Genomic DNA, 23,210 nt, shown 5'->3' with positions numbered 1-23,210 from the left:
TAATTTTCATTAATCAGAAGCTCTCACAGAAGACTTTACTTTGGAAGTAAGTTATGTGGGAAGGATGAGGGACATAGGAAAATTTTTTCTCAGATTATGTGAGAAAAGACACAGTTCTAGAGCTGTCAAGTGGCAGAAGATAGGGGTAATGGTGGTTCCTGATTGTTGCAGAAAATGTTTGTGAACAGTGTACAGTGGTGGAAGCTTCATGATTATGCAGTTTCCTGCCTGTGATAGAAACTGTAGCTTCATTACCAGCTCAGTTATTCAGTGGGACTTTTGGAATTATGAAAGCGCGATACACAGCCAGTTTCTTCAGGCTTCCCAGTGATTTTGTGAACTTTTCATATCTTTTAAAAATATTTTTTGTGCTCAAATCAACATCAATAGACTCTTATCTACAATTAAGGACTTAGACTAGTACATCTAATTACTTTTGTATCTGTCTTGTCTATCAGAATGTAAATAGTCAGACGTTAGCCTTTTACTCTCCTTTGATGAATTTACAAGGACAGACAGCTTAGCTCATAGTGGATGTTAATATATAATTACTGAATTTCATAACTTAAAGCTTTAGAAAGGTTTGATCTCTTGTGTAATGTTTAAACTTTTGAAATACCCTGTTAAATACTTCTTATATCCTACGATTCTCTTTTCCTCTGTCTTAAATTACATTTCAGCTTGGTTCTAGAATATATCTAGGGTATAGAGATTGCTGCATAGTTATCAGTTGCTCATGGTTCCTAAAATCTGTCCCCATTTCTGCCATGCTTTGGCTTAGATATCCAATGCCTCACCTTCCTCCTTTCTGTTGGGAAGATTCCTACTTATTTTTTAAGGACAATCTGAATTTTCCCTAATACTTCTCCCAAATGATCAATCATACCTTAATTTGTGTTTCTGTAACACTTTGCAAATATTTTATCATAGCATTTCTAGAATAATAGAGTATATTATTTTAAATCATTATAATAAGTGAAGCAAAATATCTAGATGAAGGTATATTAAAATGACAAAATTCTTGTTAAAATGTGCTATAAACTCAAAACGTAAATCAATATCTTTATTATTACATGCAGAAGCAGAGAAAATTATGACTCAATTTTACTTTTCAGGAAGGTAACTTCTGACTTATTGTATTTATCATCTTTTTATTAATTTGCTTGCTCTATACATGATTTGACTTTTTTTAAGCCCTAGAAAGAAAAAACAGAAGACTGAAAAAGCCACATTTCAAGCTGTGTGACTGATGTGAACAGCAGAAGGCTCTCTTGGAAAATTAAAATAATTCTATTTCAAACTGATTCATTCCTGCACAGAGATGTCACAACACCATCCTCAAACAAATAAATGTAAATGAATCATATTTCTTTTTCATTTCCTCTCAAATGAAAATCATGCAGTATAACATGGATCCTCAAATACTCCACTAATCACTTTAGAATTTGAAAAAAAAATTATTTTATATATCATTTTATGTATAGTTGATTCCAATTTGACCAATATAAGTAATTATTGTTAATGTTTTTGGTTTTTATTCAAAGTTTGCAGTAAGAATGTGTATGTAACAGGATGTAATATTTTGTTTTGAAGATACTGTGTTTGAAATATTAAATAACATATATCTCCACTGTTTTTTTAATTCTACTTTTGTTAATGATCCTAAATTTACATATAAATAAAATAATGAAAGCGTTAGTATTTACAATATTAAACATAAACCAGATGGAGAAGTATGTTTTTCCAGATTAAACATTTACTGAGTTGGCAGGAAAAGAACTTCTTTTTTATCCAAGTGTGTTTTGGTTTGAATAGATTCTAATTTCTCATCCCTTTACCCTTTTCACCATTTTTCTGTTGCTTTGTGTACTAATAGTAGTTTCCCTACCACTGCTGTCCACAATTCTGCACAGCTGCTTCCCACATGAGCTAAATAGCTCATCTAATCTTAAGACAAGTGTAAACTATGGGCAAATCCTATATGGCTTTCACATAAGAGGTGATGGAAATCTCTTTGGAAAAGTTATCATTGCTACACTGTATTTATTTTCGTATTAAAGGAAATTTGACTATAAAAAAACACCAAACATTACCTAGTTATACATTCTTTAAATTATGTATATTAATTGAAAACTAGTGAAGAGAAAGCCTAGATTTGAGAAAAACATAAAGATGTATTTAAAAAAAATAAGAAAGAAACTTGACCTTTCTAGAACAATGAGAATGTTTTTAGATTTTTTTCTTTACCACAAAAAGTTTAATAAACAACTTCAACACAGTATTTCATCTAGTATGAAATAGGAAAACTACCCCATTCACAATAGCCTCAAACAAACAAACAAACAAACAATAACAACAACAACACACCTTGGGACTCAACAAAAAAAGGTAAAATACCTCTACAATGAAAACTACAGACCACTAAGGAAAGATATTGAAGAAGACCTTTGAAGATGGAAAGATCTTCCATGTTCTTGAATAAGCAAAATTAATATTATCAAAATGGCCATACTACCCAAAGTACTATAGAGATTCAATGGAAACCAAAAAAGCAATCATGAAATTCATTTGGAAAAAATAACTCAGAAAAGCCAAAGCAATCCTTAGCCAGAAGGGTGAAGCAGGAGGCATCACAATACCAGACCTTAAACTATACTACAAAGCTATAGTAACAAAACAGCATGGTATTGGCACAAAATAGACATGTAGACCAATAGTACAGAATAGAAGATATGGAAACAAACAAACATGAGATAAATACAGTTATCTCATACTATACAAAGGCACCAAAAACATACATTGGAGAAAAGATAGCTTCTTCAAAAAATGGTGCTGGGAGAACTGGAAATCCATATGTAGCAAAGTGAAAATAAACCCCTATCTCTCACCATGCATAAAACTCAATTCAAGATAGATCAAGGACCTAGGAATCAGTCCAGAGACCCTATACCTAATAGAGGAAAAAGCAGGACCAAATTTTCATCATGTCAGATTAAGCCCTGACTTCCTTAACAAGACTCCTAAAGTATAAGAAATAAAATCAAGAATTAATAAATGGGATGGACTCAAACTAAAAAGCTTCTTCTCAGCAAAAGAAACAATTAATGAGGTAAAGAGAGACCCTACATTTTGGGAGCAAATTTCTGCCACACACATGTCAGATAGAGTACTAATCTTCAGGATATATAAAGAACTCAAAAAAATTAACTCCAAAACAAACAAAACCAAACAACTCAATCAATAAATGGGCTAAGGAGCTGACTTGAAATTTGACATTTCTCAGAATATATACATTTGATCAACAAATATATCAAAAAATGTTCAACATCTCTAGTAATTAGAGAAAAGCAAATCAAAATTATTCTAAGATTTCATCTTACACCAGTCAGACTGGCAGTTATCAAGAATTCAGACAACAATAAATGTTGGCGAGGATGTGGGGGAAAAGGCACACTCATACATTACTGGTGGGACTGCAAATTGGTGCAATCACTCTGGAAAGCAGTATGGAGATTCCTTAGAAAATTTGGAATGGAACTACCATTTGACCCAGCTATCCCACTCCTCGGTATTTACCCAAAGGATTTAAAATCAGCATACTACAGTAATGCAGCCATATCAATGTTCACAGGGCTCAATTCACAATAGCTAAACTGTGGAAGCAACCTGATGCCCCTCAATAGATGAATGGATAAAAAAATGTGGTATACATACAAAATGGAATATTGCTCAGCATTAAAAGAGAACAAAATTATGGCATTTGTAGGTTAATGGATGGAGGTGGAGAATATCATGGTAAGTGAAGTAGGCCAATCCCCCAAAACCAAAGTCCAAATCTTCTCTCTGATAAGTGGATACTGATCCATAATGGGGAAGCGGGGACACATGGAAAAAATGAAGGAATTGTGTTTGGGCAAAGGGGAGGGAGAGTGGGGAGGGTGCATGATGGCAGGAAAGATAGTAGAATGAGATGGACATCCTTACCCTAGGTACATGTATGAATGCACATATGGTGTGATTCTATATCATGTACAACCACTGAAATGAATAGTTCTGCTGCTGTTTTGTACAATGAATCAAAATGCATTCTGCTGTCACATATACTTAATTTAAATAAATAAATAAATTTAAAAAAAAAGAAGTGACAAGTCAATACAAGGAACTAAAGCAATGATTTTTCCCCTCAGTTTTACTGAGGCATAATTGACAAAATTGTATATATTAAGGTATACAATATGATGTTTGGCTATAAGTGCACACTATGAAATGATCACCACAATTGAACCAATTAGTACATCCGTCAGTTCACAAAGTTACTTTGTATGTGTTTGAGGTGAGAACACTTAAGATCTATTCTCTTAGAAAAATGCAAATATATACAATATAGCATCATCAACTATAATCCCCTTGCTGTCTATTAAATCTTCAGAACTTAGTCACCCTGTTTTATAGTTTAGATATGAGGTGTCTCCCAAAGGCTAAAGTGTGAGACAATCCAAGAATAATCAGAAGTGAAAAGATTAGATTATGAGGGCTGTAACCCAATCAGTGGATTAATACACTTGAGTGTAATAATTGGGGGGTAACTATAATCAGGTAGGGTGTGGTTAGAAGAACTGGCCTTTAGGGTTTTTGTTTTGTCTGGTGAACTGAGCTCTCTCTGTTTTCTTGTTGCCATGTCTTCGGCTCCTTTCCTCTGCCATTCCCTTCTGTCCTGATGTTTGGTCTTACCTGGGGCCCAGAGCTATGGAGTTGGCCAACTGTGGACTGAATCTCTGAAACCATAAGCCAAAATAAACTTTTCCTCCTCTAAGGTATACTTGTTAGGTATATTGATCACAGTGACATAAAAATGACTAAAACATCCTGAATAACTAAGACTTTGTGCACTCAGACCAACACCACCCATTTCCATCCCCAAGTTCCTGATAGCTACCGTTGAATTTCCTGATTCTATGAATTTGGCTTTTTAAACTTTACATATAAAGTGAGATCATGTAGTATTTTACTTCCTGTCTTTGGCTTATTTCACTTAGTGTTATGTCCTCCAAGTTTGTTCATGTTTTTTCCAAATGACAATGTTTACTTCTCTTTCAGGACTGAATAATATTTTATTGCACACATATATACAGAATCCCATATCAATAATGTTGCAATGGATGAAGGAGTGTAGGTATCGTTTCGAAGTTCTGGTTTAATTTCCTGTGGATAAGTATGTATAAGTGGAACTGTGGAATCATGCCGGAGTACGGCTGCAGCAAAATAACCGGGGGGTGACGAACAACTTGTGTAGGTTGATACAGCAGGAGTAGGAGCTGTTTATTGTAGGACAGGAGGGGTATTTATACATTCCACACAGCTTATCTTAATTAGCATAAACTAGATACATCAGTCAACCAATAAGGAATCTCCACACTTAATGGCTCGCTGGCATTACTTCACAAACCACTCCCTATGGCAAAATGCCAGGCACCATCCAGACTTATTTACAGACTCTAACATTAACCACTCCCTCTGGCAAAATGCCAGGCGCCATCCAGACTTGTTTACAGACTCTAACAGGATAACATGGCAGTTAGATTTTTAACTTTCAAGGATTCTTTATACTATTTTCAATAATGATGATTCCAATGCTCATGTCAATAATGTAGAAAGATTTCTTAACAGGACATTTGTTTTGGTTCCTTATATATTTTAAATATTCCCTTTTCATGTATGTATCTTGTAAATATTTTCACCCACTCTGTAGGATGTATCCTCATGCTATTAATTGTTTCCCTTGCTGTGCAAAAGTCTCTTGGTTTGATGCAATCCCATTTGTCTATTTTTTGCTTTGGTTGTCTGTGCTTTTGCCTGGACCAATATAAAGAAGTTTTCCCTGTGTGTTTTCTTCTACATACTATTTATTCCTTGAATCTATTTTGAGTTGATTTTTAAATACTCTGCAAGACAAACATCCAATTTGTTTCTTCTGCAGTTATAGGTTCAGTTTTCCAACATAATTTATTGAAGTAACTTTTCCTTCTCTATTGTGTGTTCTTGGAATTTTATCAAAAAAGAACAATTGACATAAAATGTGTGAATTTATTTCTTGGCTTTCTGTTCTATTCCACTTGTCTATATGTCTGTTCTTATGCCAATACCATGCTGTTTTAATTACTTTGTAATGTATTTTGCAATCAGGAAATGTGATTAAAGATTACTGTGGTTATTCAGAGTCTTTTGTAGTTCTGTGGAAGGACTTGTTAGGAAACCAAACTGGTGGCTAGTGGGGAGGTTTTAGGTCATTAAGGATATGCCCTCAGAGGGAATTGTGGGATCTTGGTCTCTTCTTCCTCTCTCACTTCATAATCATTATGTGAATGCTGTGGTCTACTATGTACGTGTTGTGTTACTGCCATTCTGTGTTGCTTTGCCATAGGCCCAAAACAGCAGACAACCAATCATGGACTGAAACTTCCCAAACTGTGAGTCAAAATAAACCTTATCTCCTTATAAGTTGATCAACTCTGGTATTTATTACATTAACAAAATCTAACACAAATAGTATTGACATTTTATCATATGGACCTAGGATATATTTCTATTTATCTGTAACTTCTTTTATCAATGTGACTTTCTTTTATCAATGCTTTATAGTTTTCTGTGTATAGATCTTTCACCTCTCTGGTTAAATGCATGTCTAACTATTTTATTTTTTTTGGTGCTTAAATACATAGGACTATTTCCTAATTTCTTTTTCAAATAAGTTGTTGTTAGTGTATATAAATGCAAGTAATTTTTACAAATTGATTTTGTATGCTTTAATTTTAGTGAATTAAATTCCTTTATTAGTTCCAACATTATTTGAGGGAGTGTTTAGGGTTTTCTGCATATAAGATCATATTTTTTGGCAAACAGGGGCTATTATATTTTTTCTTTGCCATTTGTATGCCTTTTATTTATTTTTCTTGCCTCATTGCTCTGGCTAAGACTTCTAGTTCTATGTTTAATGGACAGAGTGAGCATGTGTATCTTTGTCTTGTTCCTGAACTTAAAGAAAAAGCTTTCAGTTTTTTAATCATTTAGTATGATGTTAGCTGTGTTCTTGTCATACATGGTCTTTATTGTGTTGTGATTCTTTTTTATATTCCTTATTTTTTTGAGTTTTCTTCTTTTTTTTTTTTTGCTTGTGGTGTTGGGAATTAAACGTGCTAGGGAAAGTTTTTACAATGAAAAGATGTTAAATTTTGTCAAATGTATTTCTTCATTTATTGAGATGATAAAATGAATTTTAATCATTCATTTTATGAAGGTAGCATATTGCATTTATTGATTTGCATATTAAGTATACTATCATAGCAATTAAGTCCATTTGCTCATGTTGCACCTTCAGGTGAGCTTTCCAAATCAAATTGCTAGTAGTTTATTAATGATTTTTGCATGTGTATTCATCAGGGATCATTGTCTGTAGTTTTCTTTTTCTTTTTTTTTTTTTTTTTTTGGTAATGCTTTTGTCTGGCTTTGGTATCAAAGTATTGCTGGCCTTGTAAAATGCATTTGGAAGTGTTCCTTCCTCTTAAACTTTTGGAAAAGCTGTGAGATTGCCATTAATTCTTTCTTAATGTTTGATAGACTTCAACAGTAAAGCCATCTGGTCCTGGATTTTACTTGGTTGGAAAATTTTGATTCCTGATTCAATCTCTTTGTGTATTATAGATTGAAATTTTCTTATTTCTTCATGTTTATGACTTGCTAGATTTTATGTTTCTAAGAGTTTGTTCACTTCTGAGTTATCTAACTTGTTGGAATATATTTTTTCATATTAATCTCTTATGATCATTTGTGTTTCTATGGTATTCATTATAATGGCTCCACTGTCACTTAAACTTTTACTGAGTGTTCTTTTTTCTTAGACTACCTAAAGTTTGTCAGTTTTATCATTAAATAAAAAAAAACAGTTAGTTTTACTGGACAGTTTCTTTCTCTATGTAACTTATTACTGTTCTGCTATTTACTATGTAGGGATTCATTGCTATATACTTCCCTCTTAGAACTGCTTTTGCTGCATCCCATAAATTTTGGCATATTGTGTTTCCATTTACATGTGTCTCAAGATGTTTTATTGATTTCCCCTTTGGATTTATTCTTTTCCCCAGTGACTGTTTAGGAGTAAATTGTCATATTTCCACATATTTGTGGGTTTTCTAAAATTCTTTCTATTTTCATATTATTATGGTTGGAAAAGAAATTTGATCTGATTTCAATCTTCTTAAATCTGTTGAGACATTTTTGTGATCTAACATATGATCTATCTTGGAGAATTTGGAGAATGTTTTGTATGCACTTTAGAAAAATGTGTATTTTACTACTTTTGGATGGAATGTTCTATAAATGTCTGTTTTATCCACTTGGTCTGTAGTATTCAAGTCTACTGTTTTCCTATTGATTTTCTGTCTGGATGATCTATCCATGTTGCAAATGGTGTACTGAAGTCCTTGCTAATTTTCCATTGCAAATGGTGTATTGATATCCCTTGCTAATTTCTCCTTTCATTTATTTTGCTATTTGCTCTATAGATTTAGGGGCTTGGATATTGCATGAATATATATTATATCCTTTTGATTAGCTGATCTCTTTGTCATTCTTTGATAACATTTTTTAATCTCTTATGACAGTTTTCTTAAATTTTTTTTTTTAGTTGTTGATGGACCTTTATTTTACTTACTGATATGTGGTGCTGAAAATTGAACCCAGTGTCTCACACGTTAGGCAAGCACTCTACCACTGAGCCAAAACCCCAGCCCTTGTGAAGTATATTTTGTCTAACATAAGCATTCCTGCTTTCTTCATCACCATTTTCATGGAAGTTTCTTTAAAATACTTCACATTCAACATATTTGTACTTTTAAAGCTAAAGCAACTCTCTTGTAGGTATCATTTTCGGGCTTTTCTTTACCCAATAGCCACTCTTTTGAGTGGGGAATTTAATTCACTCATGTTTATAATAATTAGTGAAAGGTAAACATATCTTATTGTCATTTTGTTGTTTTTGGACAGTCTTGCTGTTTCTTTGTTCCTTTCTTCTTTTCCTGCTTTCTTTGTGATTTGATGGTTTATTTTTTACTGGTGTACTTTGATTCCTTCTCTTTATATTTTATGTATGTACTACAGGTTTTTAATTTTTGTTCACTTTGAGGCTGATAAATGCACCTTATCATTATAATAGTCTGTTTCAAGCTAGTAAGAAGTTAACTTCAATCACAAGAACAACAAGCACTTTTACCTTCCTTCTCTGCATCTTACATCCTTTGTCATTAATGTCACAATTTATGACTTTTGAACTTTTGTATATCTATTAAAATTGTTGTACTTAGGTATTTTAATTCTTTTTTTTTCTTGGTATCAGGGATTGAACCTGCGGTGCTTAAATATTGAGCCATATCCTTAGCCCTTTTTGAGACAGGGTCTTGCTAAGTTGTTTAGGTTGGTCTTGAAATTGCAATCCTCCTGCCTCAGCCCCCCAAGTAGTATTTTAATTATTTTACTCTTTATTTTTTACATAAGAATTAAAAGTGATTTATGTAACACTATTATAATATTGTTCTGTATTTGACTATATACTTTTAACAGTGAATTTTATGACTTTATATGTTTACATGAATCTAATTAGCCTCCATTCATTTCATCCTGGAAAATTCCTTTTAGCATTTCTAATGAGGCATGTTTAGTTTTGTGATGAACTTCCTCAAGTTTTGTTGTTTGGGAAAGTCTTCATCTCTGCTTCATTTCTGAAGGAATGTTTTGTTGGTATATTATTCTTGGCTGACAGTTTTTCTCTTTCAGCTGTTTGAATATGTCATCCCATTCTTTCTGAGCCTGCAAGCTTCCTACTGAGAAATCTGCTTACAATTTTATGGGGAATTCCTTATACACAATAAGTTACAATTCACTTGCTGCTTTCAAAATGTTTTGTCTTTGATTTTGATAATTTAATCACAATATATCTTGGTGCAGATTTCTTTAAATTCAACATTTTTGAGTTCCTTTGTTCTTCATGAATTTGTGTATCTATTTTCCTTCACAGACTGGAGAAATTCTGATCATTATTTCTTTAAATAATCTTTCTACCCTTTTCTCTCTCTTCTATAACTTCCATAGCATATATATTAGTTTTCTAAGTAGAGTCTCATTTTGCCTTAGCCTTTTGATTCTTTTTAAATTCTTTTTTCTTTTTTTGTCTCAATGAACAATTTTAAAGGATCTGATTTTTTCCTACCTTGATCAAATATGCTTTTTGAGCCCCTCCAGTGATGTTTTTACTTCAGTTACTCTGTTCTTCAGCTTTAAACTTTTTGTTTGAATCTTTCTTAAAGAAAATAATTTTTATCATTTTGTTTGACTTTTGTCTAAGTGTTGCTTTTCTGATTGTCTTTAGTTGTCTATCCATGTTTTCTTGAATATCTTTAAGATAATTATTTTGATTTCTTTGGCAACTCTAAGATTTCACTTCAGGGTACCAACCCATCAGGCAGTATCTTGGAAGACTGGCAACAAAGCTTCCTTCACCTCTTTTCTTCCCTCTTGGAGGAGGAAAACCCTCAGTTCTATGCTTTTTACTAATCACATAGAGCAGTGCCAGCTGTAGGAGGACACCTGCCTTTCTTTTTGTTGTTGTGTAAGCTCTTCTGGATATTCTGTACTTGGTATTAGTCAAGATAGAAACCTGGCTCATGGAGGGCACTCTGAGTCACAAGGGATTTATCCCCTTTTTTTCCTTCCCTCCCTCTGGAGGGAAAACTTCTGTTATGCACCTTTTCCCAAACTTGCAGAGTAATGCTCTCGATAACAGGATACTCTCCTCTTTTCTTTACTCCTCTTTATTCAGTAAACCATACTCTTCAGGTTGTTCAGCTGTCAATATGAAGCAAGTTTGAATCAACACTAGGGAAGGCACCCTGAGAAGGCAGGAAGCCAGATAGCTAGCCACACACTCCAATCTTGTTTTCCCCAATGCTGAGGAAATTACATGTTTAGGTGATCTTCTGTGCTGAGCTAAGCTGGTTCTGGAGAGAAACTGAACAGTAAAGTGAAATTGCTCTTCTTACCCATTTAAATATGAATGTTCTCAAGTTTGTGATCCTCTGAGTGCTTCTATTTAATTGAGTTCTGAATTTCTCTTCTAAGGTATTTTAGTACTAATATTATTGTATTGGTCCTGGAGGAACAAGTAATAGACTTTATACTCTGCAGTCTTGCTGATGTCACCCAAAATATCATTTCTGGTTTTCAACAGACTTTCTTCATGTATTCATACAGAAAAGATTTGAAATTTCCTAATTTAGAAATATTTCGATAAACTTTGAGCCATTTCCTTTCTTCTGCTTTCTCTTTTTCATTCCTGCCTACCTTCCTTTCTCCATGATTTGGATAGATTTTCAGCTCCCTTGTTCTCCTGCCCTCCTCCTATTTCTCCTTTCCTTTTCATTCTTTCCATCTTTATGATTATTTTCTCAACTTTCATGACAATGCATCAGACTCAAAAACTTTAGCACCAAGTTTACACTGAAAATTGAAAAGTAAAATCCCAAAAATATGACTTTGAATACTTTTACTTGCATGAAATGCAGTGGAAAAATATTATGCGAAGTGTTAAAATGGTATGTTAGCATTCTCAAATTACCTGACTTTTCATGTTTAGACTTGTCCTTTGCTTTACTTATTTGAAGATGGAAGTCAGAAAAAAGACTGAATTGTCCATTGCTTTACTTATTTGAGGGTGGAAGACAGAGAAAAGATTGAATTGTGTTATGACTGAAGAACTTAAAGTACTTAAGAAAATGCCATTACTCCATTTTGTTAAATTTTGGCATTGTGGTACATGCACATGTTATGAGATTGTAAAATGTGTTCACAAATCATAATTACACTGCTGGAGGGCATATCTGGTTCACACTCTTTCTTTAAATGAAGATTATGTAAAATATAAATAAAAATAAAATATAAATTTTGATAAAAATTCATAAGTCAGACTTATAACATTAAAAGAAAAAAATATTGGATGGGACACTTATAGATTCACGTCACTAATGTGACAATTTTCTTCTCTGCTTTTACAAAATTTCAGGTAACTGAATATAAATGTCTAAGAATATTTATGTTACTGAGCCTTTTCTTTCTCCCTGTAAGAGTTTGAATATACATGGCATTCTGCCATTTTAATCACTAAATAATGTCATTCTTCTAGTGTGTGAGAGGTAATTAAACAATTATATTACTCACTCCTGAAATCAAATGCTCAGGAGAACTGCAGATAGTTGAATGTGCTTCAAGTTGAATGTGCTTAAGAGTAGGTATAAAATCCATGTTAAGGACCTGAATCTGCTTCTAGAAATTGACAAGACTGAGCCATAACTGAACCACATTTTTGTTTCATTTTTCTCAAGTTGGTTCCTGGAAAGAAAAATGAGAGGTCATATATTTGAAAGGAATTGCTTAGTTCTTTTAAGAGACTCAGTACTTTTATCCCTAAAAGCAGAGGTAGGTAAAGTCACTGGGTAGATAGTTGTCACTGGTTGTTCTCTTTACAACAAAACTGGTAATGACAATTTGATTTTGCAAATTATTATTCTGGCTTTGAAATTTTTTATGTGACAACTATTTTGTAATACAAGAAAATAAAATCATACATTGTTCAAAGAAAGTGATTGTATATTGTATCATTCAATTTCACAAATTAGTAGAACCAGAATAAATTTAATTTTATAAGTAATTTGGCAGTTGAATTCCTAGTTTAAGTAAGTACAAGCTCCTTTATCCCTAATTTACTGCCCAATGAGCTCCTTTTAAGTAGCAAACTAGAACCAAACCAAATTGATAATATGAAGGAAAATAATATGAAGGAAAATCCTTTCTATATTAAAACTGAAGGGAAACTCAGATGCTTTGTGCATGTCGTGTACTAGGATATTTGTGAAAACAATGAAAGCACAATTATACTAGAATTTTAATTATTCTCTAGGTTTACATCATGTGGAGAGATGAAATTTTATCTGGAGAACACTTATAAATAGGTTTTCATCTAACAGTCTGAAACCAATAAAAACTTTTTCCTGTCATCAAAATAAACTTAGTGAATCAATGGCAAATATTCAGAGTTAAACTATAAGATAAAGTATAAATATATAGAGTATATAATAATGTAATCCTTTGACAAAATTGCTGTGGTATCAATAAAAAGGATAATTTCAAAACTATTATGTTCAGGATTATTAAAATAATTATCAATTGTGAGTAAAAATGATATACAACTTTTTGTTTGTTTGTTTGGCACTGGGGCCAGAGGCATTTTACCACTGAGCAACAGAAACAATTTCAAGGAGAAAAAGTCTTTTTGGGGTCTCATGGTTTCAGAAGTCCCAATCCATAAATAGCTGGCTCCACTCCTCAGGGTTCAAGGTGAGGCAGAACAATGTGGTGCAAGAGTGTGGCAGACTGAAACAGTCAGGTGATGATCAGCAGCAAAGAGAGAAACTCCATTTCCCAGCTACAAAATATATACCCCAAAGGCATGCCCCTAATGACTCAGCTCCTCCAGCCACACCCTAACGCCTTCAGCTGCCACCCAGTTAATCCCATCAGGGGACCAATTCACTTATTGAATTAAGGCTAGCAGGGCCCAATTGTTTTACCTCTAAATCTTCTTGTATTGCCTCACACATGAGATTTGGGGGGAGACCTCCCATGCAAACCATAATAGATGCCCTCAAGTTTCTTCTAGCTACATAAAATGAAATTAATTTTTCTGTGGGAAAAATTGATTTAGAAATTTGTGGGCCAACCTGCCAAAGTAATTATTTCTGATATGTCAACATCTCTAGAAAAATGGTTCTGTGTTCCAAAAAATAAACAAATGCAATTTTGTTGCCTTTTTTTGCACACCAGAAGTTGTCTGTGATGCCTGCTAGCTCTGCTCTATAAACTTTAGCATTATTTGGATTAAGTTATAAGACATACCATCATTTCTTCCAATTCAGAAAATTAAATGAAAATAACTGGATAGCAAGATTTATTTGCTACTAATATTTTTAAATATATACTTTTTAACAAGAAAGATAAATAAATAAGTTTACATAATTAGTTCATACAAGTTTAGGGACTATAAATTTTTTTTTTCCATACGATGAAACTATACTTTTTAGAGGAAAGATCCTGCAATTCCTCTTTAACTCAAGGGTTGAACATCACTAATAATGAGACAACTTGACATTAGATGCCTCCTGATACAATCTGATATGTAATTACTTGTCAGTGGAGAATTCTTTTTCAAAGAAATATTCACACTGAACATTTTCAACATTTACTGTTATTTCCAGTTTAAGTAAAGTACAAAGATAATAGAAATAAGTCAACTGATACCACAAGGAAATAACCTGAGAAGTCCACAGTATAAAACAATCTGAAAGACAATAGGTCTAATCTCTTTAAAAATGTCAATGTCATCCCCCCCCACCACCACAAAAAAAAATTGTGAAGTATGGAAAGGGGCTTTTTAAAGCAAAAGACAGGCAAGAGGCACAAGCAATGTAATTTTGATATGTTGATTGGATGATGATTCATAAAATTTGTTGTAAAACACATTTTTGGAATAATTAAGAAAATTTGGAAATGAGCTGAATATTAGATAATATGAGAGGAAACAATTATTTTCTCATGTAGGAAAATGGTGATGCTGTAGAGAATATCCTTATCCTTAGGCAGGGTAAAATCTATAAGCTATTTTCAAATACTATATGGACATACTACCCCACACCACACATATCCATAAACACCATATCCACATACTCCCAAATACTGAAGAGTTGAAGCAAAGTTGGAAAAATGTTAACAATTGTTTAGTCTAGGTTGTAAGCATATTGGTTTTCATGATGCTGTTCTTTGAGCTTTTCCAAAACTTTATATATATATATATATATATATATATATATATATATATATATATATATAATAAAAAGTTGGAAAAATTTCATAAAAAATTAGATGTACTTAATGTCACTAAACTGCACACTCAAAAATGATTAAAATGGTAAAATTGATGGTGTGTCTATTTAACAAAATTTTTTAAAAGTTGGGAGAGTTTGCTGAAGAAATTCTGTTTCAACCACAGTTTTGTCAATAAACAAGAGGTTGTGTTGGATCACTAATTAAGGTTTACCAGAGACATTATCTTCAAGGAAGCACATTCTAGACAACTTAAGAGTCTGCCATTTGAGTGTTCTGAAATTCTGTTTTTTTTTTTTTTTTTTTTTTTTTTTTTTTAGCAACCAGCTTAATGGGGCCTGGATGAAATTCCAGCACTGGATGATACTGATACTTGAGTAAGGATTTGGGAGGAACTGCTACTCCTCAAATATTTGGGGTTTATAGACAGGCAGAAGGAGGTCCATCTCTATACAGCTTTTAGGATTTCTATTCTATATCCTTTAGTTTTTCATGAGAGATAATATTTATTGTTTAGTTTGATATAAAGAGAAGCTAAAATGAGTTAAGTGTTGGAAGATTAAATTTATCTATGAAAGAATTCCAAGAAGATATTACAAAAATTATGGGAACCACAGTTCAGAGGATATGAATAGATTCTAAAAGCATCCTGGGACATAACTGAGGTTCAACAAGTCAGGGCCAATTTTCCCCTAAAGACTTTTAGACTGAATCCACAATTATAGGCCACTTTTAGTTCTGTTCATTGCTCTTCCACATACAAAGCTGTGGGACACTGTAATTCTTACTCACAGTGACTGTAAATGAAAGCCTGGTTAAGTACAAAGGGTTGTTTTTTGCCAAACTCAATGAAAGAAGGAAGTGGCAAGGGTGGATACAGGATGGCCAAAATTCCCCAGTCTTAACTGTGGACAGCAGGGTTGCTTGATGTTTTGGAAAACAATCCCAAATTAGTTCTTGTCAAGTGAGACGCACATCTGCAAAAGAAATATATGACCTAACAAAGACTGGGATATGGTATGACCAAAGGAGAAAATTATATCTTTACATGACAAAGTCCTAAATAGAATAAAATATTGATTTAAAAAGAATTGTGGCATTTGATCTTTATTTGTCCTGAATTTCTAGTTTTTTTTGTGTGTATATGGGTCTATGTGTAACTTTGGTCAAACCAACTAACACCTCTATAATTCAGGCTCTTTGGAAGTTAAAATGTGAAAAAAGATCCCTAACCCATAGCCCATATGGTTGTGGTAAAGAGAAAGTGAAAGCATATACATGTATTGAGATAGATAGATAGATAGATAGATAGAATTTTGCATAGTGTATTGTGTGCAGTAAATGCTCAGATGATTTTCATTATAATCATAAAGTCATCATAATCACCTAAGACTTTGACTTGGTCTAGGCTTCCTGACCACAGTGGTACGAAACAATCTGGGAGAGACCAAGGATTGAAATTAAACCCAATTGGTTGAGCAGTGGAGATCATGACCCAGCTAATGGCAAATATGACTTCCAGAATCCAAGACAGTCACAAACTTAAATGCATAGAACTTGACAGATTCTAAATAGGACTGAATCAAAGGTGATAGTGCTTATGCCATTAGGTAGGAGTTAATCAATTCTGTTAATCTGGTGAAAATAAAAGTACGTCTCAATCAGAAAGCAGATGCAATTCAATTCTAGTTGATGGTTGGGATGAAGGAACGTAGGACCAGCAATGGAAGAACTTGTTAAGTTTTTAAGAAAATCTTTAAATCCAAGACATTTTATATAAATTTTCCTTTTTCTAGAACATTGATACAATTAAATACATTGTGTAGGCAAAATAAAATATTCTGCAGCCAGACTTGACCCAAATGACTAACACATGATCTTTGGCTTATGGTTTCTTATGAGACAGAAATTATGAGCCAGAAATGTGTTATAGATATGCAGTTTTGAATCTCCAGTAGTGTATTAAAAAAACAAAACAAAAATAAATAGGTGAAAATAATTTTAATAGTATGTTGTTAATCTTATATAACCTACATATTATTTTCATATGTAATTTTAATTTCTTAATAATATTTTATATTATTAGGATAAGTCTTTCAAATCAGGGGTATATTTTATATTTACATTATATCTGAATTCAGTATTACCATATTTCCATTGCTCAGTAGCCATATTTGGGTAGTAACTATCCTTACAGAATGGAGCATTCTTCTCGAGCTAACATTGCTATGATTTAAATGTATTCCCTCCCAAATTCTTGTTGAGACTTTGGGAAATTATTCAGTCATGAAGCTTGGCCCTCATGAACACATTGGTACCCATACAAAGAACGGAGAAAATTATCTCAGACTGCTTTCTGCCTTCCTGTCCTTTTGCCATGTGAGGACACAGTGTTTCTCTCTTCTTGAGAATGCAGTAATATGGCACCATCTTGGAAGCAGAGAGTAGTCCCCACCAGACTAATCCTGCCATTCCCCACCAGAGAACAATCCTGCCACAATCTTAGACTTCCCAGCCTCCAGAACTATGTGTAATAAATTTCTATTGTTTATAGATTATATAGTCTAAGATAATTTGTTATATTGGTATAATGGAGTAGCACATATATACATATGGAAAAATTTGAAGATTGTGCTATATTATGTGATAATTCTGATGCAGTGGTTGGGACTGAGCCCACAATACTTTGGGGCCCCAGGTGATGTCAATGCTAGTAATTCATGAACCCCACTTTGCAAAGCTATATTGTAGCAAATCTCCTTTGATCGATATCTTTTGTTATCCAAAATATTTCTCTATCTTTAAAATTTAGTAAGCATTTGTTGAAGAGACTGATACTCTAATGATTACTGACCATATTTGAATACGCAACATTTTAATAACTTTAAAAATAAGCAACATTTAACATATCTTTTGAAGGCAGGGCTGTGATCATTTACTCCTTTTTTTTTTCTTTTTCTTTTTTTCCTTTTTAAAGGTGAGAAACTGCCAGTATGTTACCAGAATGCTTTCTTAAGATTGTACTTAAACACAAGATAAGTGCTTATAATCTAACTGTAAGGGTTTGGAACATTTAACATCTTAATAAAGCAGGGCTGCAAGGAAATTTGATGGTAATACCTCATGAAACTTTAGTATTAAGGGCACTCTTTGGTCAAGGGTATGAATATTTCATAAAATCTCCAAAAAAAGAAAAAGACAAGAGAAAATTTTCATTTCCCCTTGATCATCATATCAGCGGGATAGGTAGAACGTTACAGGTTGGTCTTGGATGTATGTTCAAAAAGCACATAAACATGTAAGCAACTATATGTGGGGCACAACATAGCTTAAGGATTCCATATTGCACTTTGTCCTTGACATATAAAAGTTTAAACCCATAATTGCAATGACTTAGAATGCCTAAGAACTTGAGATTTCTTCATACTGATCACAGTTTTGCTCCTGAACTTTAGCATGTGGTTTACTTTTTTAATTTATCCTCTCACAGGTGGTAAGAACAATGCTTGTTGTACTTCTGTCATGAAATTGGAGGGGAGTATGAAGAAAGTTGGTAAATGATAGAACACTATCTGTTTATAAGTTGCTCACAAGTATTCAGAGAAGATATTGAACCTTAAGGACACCATCAATCTGAAACAAGAAGATGATCAAGTTCTGCTGCATCTCAAAATAGTTGCAGCTCTCTGTTGACATTTATATTTTCCATAGTAAAAATAAAAGGCAGGATTCTAATCACAGAAATGTCTCTCTACACAGCAGAAAATAGCTTGTTGGAAAATAAAGAACTAGAAAGAGAACTCATGTAATTTTAAATTTTAAGATATTTTCTCTAGTTCTGAATCAAACTAAACATGAAACTATATATAAAGGAATTTTCCCCCACATTTCAATTGCCTCAACATATATACAGGTTAATTCGGGTAGGTTAAAGATAGAAAATGATAAAAGCAAAACTATATCACTCTATAAACAGTGTCCTTGTGACCTCCCAAAAGATGAGGATTTACCAAATAAAATTCAAACAGTGCAAACCATAGAGGAAAAGACTGAAATACATGAATCTGGCTATTAAAACTTCTTACTTCAGATTATAAAAGTCAGTGTAAAGGAAATGAAAGATGATACTTTTTAATACATGTGACAAGCAAAGGATTAATCAGCATCTAAATTAAACAAAGCAAATTCCTGCAATTTACAAGAAATGAAAGAACAAACCAACTGAAAAAGAGGGGGAAAGTCTTAGTAGATTCTTTAGAGAAAGGAATTCTGAATAGCCAATAAAAGATGTCCAATCTGATTGGTAATCATGGAAATTAAAACCACAATGAGAGACCATTTATACATATTATGTCACCATAGCGAGAAAAACATTTGTTAATGCTGTGTGTTGGTGAGGATGTGGGCCAACCACATCATTAACATGGTACTTCTTGTTGGTACAAATTGGTATAATCACACTGAGAAACAAGTTGATGTTATCTATGTATACTTCTGTGATTCTTGTTTTGCATTTCTTTTCATAAGAAAAATAGTTAAATATTTATTTTGTCTTTCTATATGAATTATATTTCATATTAATGAAATAGCTGACAAGGAAAAGTTACTCTCTCTGGAGTAATTGTAGTTTAAAAATGCTAGATAAATGACAGAATTAGAAAATCACCCTTATGTAGCACTTAATAAAATTATTTATGTAGCCTTCCTTAATGGATGCTAAAAGCACTGGCCAAAACTTGATGGGGAGCCCAATGATGGAATGATTAGGCTGAGGCTACCTCAGGTGATCTAAAACTGGGTCAATAGGAAGTACAGTTTATGGGGAATAAGGAGTTAGAGATAGATTGTAACAAACAACATGAGAGTCATCAGTCAAGTTGAGAATGCGAGATGTTTGGGGATAAAGGTTTCTCTAGCAAATCAGTAGCACAGAGGATAAAAAGCAGGAGGGGAACATGTTGTAAAAAGGTTGAAGGCCATAGAATAAAAAACACAATCTTATTTAAATTTTGGTTAGTCAAATCCATTGTAAAAATTTGAGACAATCAATGAAATATGAACAAAGAGTAATTAGGCACTAGGTGACATTAATTAATTGTTTTGTTATACATGATAAGATCATGATGTTTCTTGTAAAATGTTATCAGATATAAAGACAGAAGTGTTTGCAAGTGAAATGGTATGCTTTAAATTTGTTTTTAATATAAACAAAGCTGTTAAGGTAACAATATCTAGTGTTTTTAATAAATTATTAGTTATGAGGGTGTTGATGGAGAGGAAGAGGTCTGGAATAGCATCTGAATTTTGCTTTCATTAATATATTTTTATGAATTAAATTTATTTTAACTGATGTATAAAGTACAATTGTACATATAATGGGAAAGCATGTGATATTTTGATATGCATACATTGTATTAAGCTTAAATATATAAAGTTTATAACTATTTCTTTGGCTATTTACCATTTCTTTCTGAAGAAAATATTCAAAGTACTTTCATATAGGCTTTTGAAATATACAGTGCACTACTGTAATCTGTAGTCACCCAACTGTGCAATTGTACAACAAAATTCTTATTTCTAATTCTAACTTAGTACCAATGCTCAATCTTTTCCAGACTTTAGTAACCACCATTCTACTTTCACCTTCTATGAAATCAATTTTTTCAGACTGCATATATGAGTGAGAGCATACAGTACTTGTCTTTCTGTGCCTGGCTTATTTCAATTATCATAATGATTTCCGGTTCCATGCATGTTGGCATAAGTGACAAGATTTCATATATTTGTGGATGAATGGTACTCTACTCTATATATGTAGCACATTTTCTTTATCTACTTACAGGCTGATAAACACTTCAGATATTTCCATCTCTTGCTCTTCTGAAGAGTGCTGCAATACACACTGGAGTGAAATGTCTCTTCAATATACTGATTTTATGTCCTTTGGATAAAGGATAAATATCCAGTAATGTTAGATCATATGGTAGTTCTATTTTAAAGTTTTTGAAGAACCTCCATACTGTTTTCCAAAACAGATGTATACTAATTTACATCTCTATCAACAGTGCACAAGTGTGGGCTTTTCCACATCCTCATCACATCCTGTTTATGTTGACAGCCTACAGAATCAATTGCTGATAGTGAAGGCAACTTTAGATAAGAAGAAAAGACATTGATGAAGTCAAGATATTGAAGAATGAGAAGAAGCAGGGCATGTTAAGAAGTAGAATAGGAGCCTATGGGAAAAAGTGGGTAGGTAGTACAGACCCTAAAGAGGAAATAAGGCAGTGCAAATGGAAGAACTGTAGTCTTTCCCTTCACAAATCCAGCCACTCTTATTGCAGTAAGATTGATATATTTTAAAATATTTTTAGTTGTAGATTGACACAATACCTTTATTATTTTTTTTTTATTTTTTATGTGGTATTGAGGATCAAACTCAGTACCTCGCACATGCTAGGTAAGCGCTCTGCCACTAAGTTACAATTCCAGTCCAAGGTTGATGTCTTGTGATTTTGATTTGCTTTTCCATGATGATTAGTGATGTTGAACATTTTTTTCATATACCTGTTAGCCATTTGTATTTCTTTTTTTGAGCCTATTTAGGTATATTGTCTATTTTAAAATTAGGTTGTTTTGTGCTATTATATTTTTAAAGTTCCCTCTATATGCTAGATATTAGACCTTTGTAGATATATGGTTACCTGTATTATTGGGGTCTTATTCAAAAAATGTTAGACTACTGCAATGCCCTGACACATTTCCTTTTTTTTTTCTAGTAGTTTTTATAGTTTCAAGTCCTAAATTTAAATCTTTAACCTGCTTAGAGTTGATTTTTATAACTGGTAAGAGATAAAGGGTTTGTTTAATTTTTCTTCTGCATGTGGATTATCCAATTTTCCAAGAATAATTCATTGAAAATACTACCCTTTCTCCAATGCATGTTCTTAGCATCTTTGGAAAAAAATCAATTGGCTATAGATGTGTGGGTTTACTTTGGGACTCTTCATTATGTTCCATTGGTCTATAAGTCTGTTTTAATGTCAATACTATGCTGGGTTGATGCTTTCAGTTTTAAAGGTGGCTCCATTTGCTAAGATAGGCTTTACAAAAGACACAGCAGGCTCCATGGCCTATAATGAGTTTAATTTTGAACTTAAACTTTAAGCACCCAGTGGAGTTTGAAAACCATATGTTATTAGGAGCAGCCATGCACATTTTTGTAAAGTTTCCAAAATTTTCCTTCAACACTGTCCCAGGGTACAGCTACAGGTTCAGTGAAGAAGTGATCTAGATCAATCTGCTTTGAGATGCAGTCACAGATACAGCCAAAGGACAAAAAGACATGGGCAGTGGAGATTATTGTATGAGAGAAGTTAAATAATGTGCTATACACTTAGGTTAGATAGGAAAGTAAGAAGTCCATTAAAGTGGTGATGTAACCCATCACACTTTAATGGACTTTTTACTTTCCTATCTAACCTAAGGTTAGCAAATCATTAGATAATAGCAAGAAGGATAAATAGAGTGTCACAGGGTTCTCAGAGTATACAAGTCTCAAACAAAGGGAGGGAGGGAGGGAAGAGAGAGAGAGAGAGAGAGAGAGAGAGAGAGAGAAGAGAAGAGAGAGAGAAGAGAGAAGAGAGAAGAGAGAAGAGAGAAGATGTGATGTAACCCATCACCACTTTAATGGACTTTTTACTTTCCTATCTAACCTAAGGTTAGCAAATCATTAGATAATAGCAAGAAGGATAAATAGAGTATCACAGGGTTCTCAGAGTATACAAGTCTCAAACAATGACCTGAATACAGTTTTGGGAGTGAAATGAGAATGCTGCTACTATTTTGGGTTTCTATGGTTAGGTAGAAATAGTTGAACAAAAAGCTTTTGCTTAAGTGCCATTTAGAAGGGGACAGAATGATCATTCTGTCAATGACTGACAGTGTAGAGTAGGTCCAGGCACCTGGGATGAGGAAGCCAGAGGAAAGGGTAAGGGCCTTCAGTTAAAAGAAAGTTAGGCTGCCCTCTTCCTCTTCTTTCTCTCCTCTCTCTGCTCTCTTTCTCACACTGTATACTCTCTTTCTCTTTCTCTCTGCTCTCTTACTCTGCTCTCTACTGTCTTTCTCTCCTTTTCTTCCCCTTCAGGCAGCCCCCCCCCAAGGGGGGGGGAAGTTAGATGTGAAGGAGCTCTAGAATAGAACTGTGATGAGAAAAACTAGTTGAGGTGGTC

At 33.3% G+C, this 23,210-nt stretch overlaps 1 protein-coding gene across 2 annotated transcripts in view; it reads right to left on the bottom strand.

The window, feature by feature from the left end:
• Cfap299 (cilia and flagella associated protein 299) overlaps positions 1-23,210 on the bottom strand; it is a 644,193-nt gene that overhangs the window by 90,607 nt on the left and 530,376 nt on the right. The gene's annotated exons all lie outside the window — the stretch shown is intronic.

The sequence above is a fragment of the Marmota monax genome, unplaced genomic scaffold, assembly GCF_021218885.2.
Source record: "Marmota monax isolate L192 unplaced genomic scaffold, Marmota_monax_Labrador192_F-V1.1 WCK01_AAM20220418_F8-fsc00112, whole genome shotgun sequence".
Classification (NCBI taxonomy): Eukaryota; Metazoa; Chordata; class Mammalia; order Rodentia; family Sciuridae; genus Marmota; species Marmota monax.
The sequence above is the reverse complement of the archived record's forward strand: the minus strand, read 5'-3'. Positions and strand labels throughout refer to the sequence as shown.